General features: G+C 47.6%; 1 protein-coding gene across 2 annotated transcripts in view; it reads right to left on the minus strand.

Moving 5' to 3' along the window:
* Positions 1-8,540, minus strand: part of RNF181 (ring finger protein 181) — a 30,072-nt gene that overhangs the window by 21,463 nt on the left and 69 nt on the right. The window contains exon 1 of one of the 2 annotated variants that reach the window (XM_078876780.1): positions 8,482-8,540. This exon is cut by the window's right edge and continues 39 nt beyond it. The exons of the other annotated variant lie outside the window; for it this stretch is intronic. The gene's annotated coding sequence lies outside the window, so the exon portion shown is untranslated. The remainder of the gene's footprint in view (positions 1-8,481) is intronic. 2 annotated transcript variants of the gene reach the window in all.

The following is an 8,540-nucleotide window of genomic DNA, read 5'->3' on the forward strand; positions in this document are numbered from 1 at the left end:
TACACACACAGTACACACACACAGTACACACACAGTACACACACAGTACACACACACACAGTACACACACACAGTACACACACACACAGTACACACACAGCACACACACACAGTACACACACACAGTACAGTACACACACACACAGTACACACACACACACAGCACACACACACACAGTGTACACACACACAGTACACACACACAGTACACACACACAGTACACACACACACAGTACACACAGTACACACACACAGTACACACACACACAGTACACACACACAGTACACACACAGTACACACACACACACAGTACACACACAGTACACACACACAGTACACACACACAGTACACACACACACAGTACACACACAGTACACACACACAGTACACACACAGCACACACACACAGTACACACACAACACACACACACAGTACACACACACAGTACACACACACACAGTACACACACAGTACACACACACAGTACACACACAGCACACACACACAGTACACACACAACACACACACACAGTACACACACAGTACACACACAGTACACACACACTACACACACAGTACACACACACACAGTACACACACAGTACACACACACACAGTACACACACACAGTACACACACACAGCACACACACACACAGTACACACACACACAGTACACACACACACAGTACACACACACACAGTACACACACACACAGCACACACACAGTACACACACACACAGCACACACACACAGTACACACACAGTACACACACACACACAGTACACACACAGCACACACACACACACAGCACACACACAGTACACACACACACAGCACACACACACAGTACACACACACAGTACACACACACACACAGTACACACACAGCACACACACACAGTACACACACACACAGTACACACACACAGTACACACACAGTACACACACACAGTACACACACACAGTACACACACACAGTACACACACAGTACACACACACAGTACACACACACAGTACACACACACACAGTACACACACACAGCACACACACAGTACACACACACACAGTACACACACACACAGTACACACACACACAGTGTACACACACACAGTACACACACAGCACACACACACACAGTACACACACACAGTACACACACACACAGTACACACACACACAGTACACACACACACAGTACACACACACACAGTACACACACACACAGTACACACACACACAATACACACACACACAGTACACACACACACAGTACACACACACAGCACACACACAGTACACACACACACAGTACACACACACAGTACACACACACAGTACACACACACACAGTACACACACACACAGTACACACACACACAGTACACACACACACAGTACACACACACACAGTACACACACACACAGTACACACACACACAATACACACACACACAGTGTACACACACACAGTACACACACAGCACACACACACACAGTACACACACACAGTACACACACACAGTACACAAACACACAGTGTACACACACACAGTACACACACAGCACACACACACACAGTACACACACACACAGTACACACACACAGTACACACACACAGTGTACACACACACAGTACACACACAGCACACACACACACAGTACACACACACAGTACACACACACAGTACACAAACACAGTACACACACACACACAGTACACACACAGCACACACACACACAGTACACACACACACAGTACACACACACAGTACACACACACACACACAGTACACACACACACAGTACACACACACACAGTACACACACACACAGTACACACACACAGTACACAAACACAGTACACACACACACACAGTACACACACAGCACACACACACACAGTACACACACACACAGTACACACACACACAGTACACACACACACAGTACACACACAGTACACACACACAGTACACACACACAGTACACACACAGTACACACACACAGTACACACACACACAGTACACACACACAGTACACACACAGCACACACACAGTACACACACACACAGTACACACACACACAGTACACACACAATACACACAACAGCACACACACACACAGTACACACACACACAGTACACACACACACAGTACACACACACAGTACACACACACACAGTACACACACACAGTACACACACACAGTACACACACACACAGTACACACACACAGTACACACACACAGTACACACACACAGTACACACACACACAGTACACACACACACAGTACACACACACACAGTACACACACACAGTACACACACACACAGTACACACACACACAGTACACACACACAGTACACACACACACAGTACACACACACAGTACACACACACACAGTACACACACACAGTACACACACACAGTGTACACACACACACAGTACACACACACAGTACACACACACACAGTACACACACACACAGTGCACACACACACAGTACACACACACACAGTGTACACACACACACAGTACACACACACAGTACACACACACACAGTACACACACACAGTACACACACACACAGTACACACACACAGTACACACACACAGTACACACACACACAGTACACACACACAGTACACACACACACAGTACACACACACAGTACACACACACACAGTACACACACACACAGTACACACACACACAGTACACACACACACAGTGCACACACACACAGTACACACACACACAGTGCACACACACAGTACACACACACACAGTACACACACACAGTACACACACACAGTACACACACACAGTACACACACACAGTACACACACACACAGCACACACACACAGCACACACACACACAGTACACACACACACAGTACACACACACAGTACACACACACAGTGCACACACACACACAGTACACACACACACAGTACACACATACAGTACACACACACAGTGCACACACACAGTGCACACACACAGTACACACACACAGTACACACACACACAGTACACACACACACAGTACACACATACAGTACACACACACAGTACACACATACAGTACACACACACAGTACACACACACAGTACACACACACACAGTACACACACACACAGTACACACATACAGTACACACACACACAGTACACACACACAGTACACACACACACAGTACACACACACACAGTACACACATACAGTACACACACACAGTGCACACACACAGTGCACACACACACAGTACACACACACACACAGTACACACACACACAGTACACACACACAGTACACACACACAGTACACACACACACAGTACACACACACACAGTACTCACACACAGTACACACACACAGTACACACACACACAGTACACACACACACACAGTACACACACACAGTACACACACACAGTGCACACACAGTGCACACACACACACAGTACACACACACACAGTACACACACACAGTACACACACACAGTACACACACACACAGTGTACACACACACAGTACACACACACAGTACACACACACAGTGCACACACAGTACACACACACACACACACAGTACACACACAGTACACACACACAGTACACACACAGAGTACACACACACACACAGTACACACACACAGTACACACACACACAGTACACACACACAGTACACACACACAGTACACACACACACACAGTACACACACACAGTACACACACACAGTACACACACACAGTACACACACACACAGTGTACACACACACAGTGCACACACACAGTACACACACACAGTACACACACACACACAGTACACACACACACAGTACACACACACAGTACACACACACAGTACACACACACAGTACACACACACACACAGTACACACACACAGTACACACACAGTACACACACAGTACACACAGCACACACACAGTACACACACACACACAGTACACACACACAGTACACACACACACAGTACAAACACACAGTACACACACACACACAGCACACACACACAGTGTACACACACACAGTGCACACACACACAGTACACACACACACAGTACACACACACACAGTACACACACACACACAGTACTCACACACAGTACACACACACACAGTACACACACACACAGTACACACACACACAGTACACACACAGTACACACACACACACAGTACACACACACAGTACACACACAGTACAGTACACACACACAGTACACACACACAGTACACACACACACACAGTACACACACACACAGCAGACACACACACAGTACACACACACACACAGTACACACACACACACAGTACACACACACAGTACACACACACACACACAGTACACACACACACACAGTACACACACACAGTGTACACACACACAGTACACACACACAGTACACACACACAGTACACACACACACAGTACACACACAGTACACACACACACACAGCACACACACAGTACACACACACAGTACACACACACACAGTACACACACACACACAGCACACACACAGTACACACACACAGTACACACACACACACAGTACACACACACACAGCAGACACACACACAGTACACACACACACACAGTACACACACACAGTACACACACACAGTACACACACACAGAGTACACACACACACAGTACACACACACACAGTGCACACACACACACAGTACACACACACACAGTGCACACACACAGTACACACACACACAGTACACACACACAGCACACACACACAGTACACACACACACAGTACACACACACACAGTACACACACACAGTACACACACACAGCACACACACACAGTACACACACACAGTACACACACACAGCACACACACACAGTACACACACACAGTACACACACACACAGTACACACACACACAGTACACACACACAGTACACACACACAGCACACACACACAGTACACACACACACAGTACACACACACAGCACACACACACAGTACACACACACACAGTACACACACACACAGTACACACACACACAGTACACACACACACAGTACACACACAGTACACACACAGTACACATAGTACACACAGTACACACACAGTACACACACACCGAGTACACACACAGTACACACACACACAGTACACACACACAGTACACACACACAGTGCACACACACAGTACACACACACAGTACACACACACAGTACACACACACACAGTACACACACACAGTACACACACACAGCACACACACACAGTACACACACACACAGTACACACACACACAGTACACACACACACAGTACACACACACAGTACACACACACACAGTACACACACAGTACACACACAGTACACATAGTACACACACACAGTACACACACACACAGTACACACACACACAGTACACACACACACAGTACACACACACCGAGTACACACACAGTACACACACACAGTGCACACACACAGTACACACACACAGTACACACACAGTACACACACACAGTACACACACACACAGTACACACACACAGTACACACACACACAGTGCACACACACAGTACACACACACAGCACTCACACACAGTACACACACACAGTACACACACACACAGTACACACACACAGTACACACACACAGTACACACACACACAGTACACACACACACAGTACACACACACACAGTGTACACACACACACAGTACACACACACAGTACACACACACACAGTACACACACACAGTACACACACACACACAGTACACACACACAGTACACACACACACAGTACACACACACACAGTACACACACACACAGTACACACACACACAGTACACACACACACAGTACACACACACACACAGTACACACACACAGTACACACACACACAGTACACACACACACAGTACACACACAGCACACACACACACAGTACACACACACACAGCACACACACACACAGTACACACACACACAGTACACACACACACAGTACACACACAGTACACACACACACAGCACACACACACACAGTACACACACACAGTACACACACACACACAGTACACACACACAGTACACACACACACAGTACACACACAGTACACACACACACAGTACACACACACACAGTACACACACACACACAGCACACACACACACAGTACACACACACACAGTACACACACACACAGTACACACACACAGTACACACACACACAGTACACACACACACAGTACACACACACACACAGCACACACACACAGTGTACACACACAGCACACACACACAGCACACACACACAGCACACACACACACAGCACACACACACGGCACACACACAGTACACACACACAGTACACACACACAGTACACACACACAGTACACACACACAGCACACACACACAGTACACACACAGTACACACACACAGTACACACACACAGTACACACACACACAGCACACACACAGTACACACACACACAGTACACACACACACAGTACACACACACACAGTACACACAGCACACACACACGGCACACACACAGTACACACACACAGTACACACACACAGTACACACACACACAGCACACACACACACAGCACACACACACAGTACACACACACACAGCACACACACACACAGCACACACACACGGCACACACACAGTACACACACACAGTACACACACACAGTACACACACACACACAGTACACACACACACAGCAGACACACACACAGTACACACACACACACAGTACACACACACAGTACACACACAGTACACACACACACAGTACACACACACACAGTACACACACACACAGTACACACACACAGTACACACACACAGTACACACACAGTACACACACACACACAGTACACACACACACAGTACACACACAGTACACACACACACAGTACACACACACACACAGTACACACACACACACAGTACACACACACACAGTACACACACACACACAGTACACACACACACACAGCACACACACACAGTGTACACACACACAGTGCACACACACAGTACACACACACACACAGTACACACACACAGTACACACACACACAGTACACACACACACAGTACACACACACAGTACACACACACAAACAGTACACACACACACAGCAGACACACACACAGTACACACACACACACAGTACACACACACACAGCAGACACACACACAGTACACACACACAGTACACACACACAGTACACACACACACAGTACACACACACAGTACACACACACACAGTACACACACACACAGTACACACACACACAGCACACACACACGGCACACACACAGTACACACACACAGTACACACACACAGTACACACACACAGTACACACACACAGCACACACACACAGTACACACACAGTACACACACACAGTACACACACACAGTACACACACACACAGCACACACACAGTACACACACACACAGTACACACACACACAGTACACACACACACAGTACACACAGCACACACACACGGCACACACACAGTACACACACACAGTACACACACACAGTACACACACACACAGCACACACACACACAGCACACACACACAGTACACACACACACAGCACACACACACACAGCACACACACACGGCACACACACAGTACACACACACAGTACACACACACAGTACACACACACACACAGTACACACACACACAGCAGACACACACACAGTACACACACACACACAGTACACACACACACAGCAGACACACACACAGTACACACACACACACAGTACACACACACAGTACACACACAGTACACACACACACAGTACACACACACACAGTACACACACACAGTACACACACACAGTACACACACAGTACACACACACACACAGTACACACACACACAGTACACACACAGTACACACACACACAGTACACACACACACAGCAGACACACACACAGTGTACACACACACAGTACACACACACACACAGCAGACACACACACAGTACACACACACACAGTACACACACACACAGTACACACAGTACACACACACAGTACACACACACAGTACACACACACAGTACACACACACAGTACACACACACAGTGCACACACACAGTACACACACACAGTGCACACACACAGTACACACACACACACAGTACACACACACACAGCAGACACACACACAGTACACACACACACACAGCAGACACACACACAGCACACACACACACAGCACACACACACAGTACACACACACACAGTACACACAGTACACACAGTACACACACACAGTACACACACACACAGTACACACACACACAGTACACACACACACAGTGTACACACACACGCCGTGTGTAACCGCCGTTCACCACTCAGTCGCGGTGACGTCACCACGGCCCCCGTGCCAGGCTAGGTGCACACAACAACC

Source organism: Lampetra fluviatilis, chromosome 45 (genome assembly GCF_964198595.1).
Source record: "Lampetra fluviatilis chromosome 45, kcLamFluv1.1, whole genome shotgun sequence".
In the NCBI taxonomy this organism is placed as follows: domain Eukaryota; kingdom Metazoa; phylum Chordata; class Hyperoartia; order Petromyzontiformes; family Petromyzontidae; genus Lampetra; species Lampetra fluviatilis.